Source organism: Sinocyclocheilus anshuiensis, unplaced genomic scaffold (assembly GCF_001515605.1).
Source record: "Sinocyclocheilus anshuiensis isolate Anshui unplaced genomic scaffold, SAMN03320099.WGS_v1.1 scaffold2449, whole genome shotgun sequence".
Lineage (NCBI taxonomy): Eukaryota > Metazoa > Chordata > Actinopteri > Cypriniformes > Cyprinidae > Sinocyclocheilus > Sinocyclocheilus anshuiensis.
Genome location: NW_015548311.1, coordinates 12255 through 14059, shown reverse-complemented (window position 1 = coordinate 14059; position 1805 = coordinate 12255).

Genomic DNA, 1805 nt, shown 5'->3' with positions numbered 1-1805 from the left:
AACCTCGCATAGAGCCTCGCACCCCCCTTGCAACGGCCCTGCATATGACAGCAGGTTTTTAATCAATAGGATTTAACTCATTTATCTCATATAGAATACGTTTCGTAACATAACGTTAATATTACGACTTATAGGCTAGCTGCACAAAACGCCCCGAATGCATGAACGTCTCTGTGCGGCTCTGAATGAACTCCTTTTGTGGACGCGTTCTTCACGCAATTCAGAAACACGGCAACTAAACTCAAAAAATTATTTTTTAAAAGTTTTATTATAATAGTGTTCTCATTATAATGTTATGTAGCCTATATGACAGTCCCGGTCATAGTTATTAATATTCTGCATTGTTGTTTTATTTTTTTGGCCGCGAGGGTGTTGTCATGCCACTGGGGTTGAAATATGGATGCTGTGCACTGATCTATAATAGATATTATACATAGATAAGTGATGCTGTCCATAGACTATGACTCGGGATGATGGCACCACCCCCTGCAGGAGGCATCTTTTTCCATCACCCCGAGTGCCTAGATTTATTCAACAGGGGATCTGGATTACCAGAAAAAAAATCTCCTGCCAGGCAATTTCTGTAGCAGCTGTCATGGGCAGCCGGTTCCTGCCCACTATATTGCATCAGTTTCTAGGGGCTTGAACTCTGTCCTAAGAAATAGCTAACATCCATATGGCAACATGTCAGCCCTGCAACTGATCACCTGCTGAAAAACTACTGGATTCTAAATTCACATGTAATCCATATTGGATCAAATCTGGATGCATCTGTGCCTAAGATACATGTTTTAATACAATTCATTGTTTACTGAGGTAACAATTATTATACTGAATTATATTGTTATTCAATCTATATTTTGCAACAATATTACAATACTGACCTACATCAATAAGCTAATACTATGTTATGACCACAAAAACACTTTTACCATAGTGCATTATTTGTAAAATAATACAAGTTGTTGTTTACATCACATCACCAGTTTCATATGTATGTCTTTTCTGATGTAGTAAACTTGTTTGGTAGCTCACCTGGCCTTGAGCTTGCGATGTGGAGCACTTGGTTATGAGTCTCGTGAAATGTAAGTCATGATAAAAGAGTTCAAACACTTGTAGAAGCAGGCTAAAATGGCATGGTTGCTTCAGCAAATGTGTTTTTTATCTCACGTTTGCTTTTGTTAACACTATCGATTAGGATAGGTGGTACGTTATTTAAAAAAAAATAATAGAGCACCAATCGCCAGACATTTAATTTCCATACTGCCATGATATGTACAACAAACAACGTAATAAAAACATTGCTAAAACATGGCTAATCGGGAGTACCGGGAGGATTCCCAGTGGGCCAGTCTGTTTTTTTGGCCGCGAGGGCCGCGGTGTTGTCATGCCACTGGGGTTGAAATATGGATGCTGTCCACTGATCTATAATAGATTTTATATATAGATCAGTGATGCTGCCCCATAGACTGCCTGCACTCATAGCAGCCCCACTCTTTTTATTTATAATTTTCTCACAGCCCATATTATTATTTTCACCAGACTATATCAATTACAAATTCTCAATTGATAATTAATCATTCTTTTTGCGCAAATCATTGTTTTATTTGTGAAGTAGACGTTTGAGGAAGGCGTTAAGACCAAGCGGAATCCTCTGCCGGCTCCCGCTTCACAGCGAGCGGGTCTCGCGCTGATGGTAGTTACCTTCACCGTCTGCGTTTTGATTCAGTTGAGGCGAATGCAAACAACTTATTGATCATGAGCCCAACATTCAATCTACCTGAGGGAAGACGTCTTTATTGGTA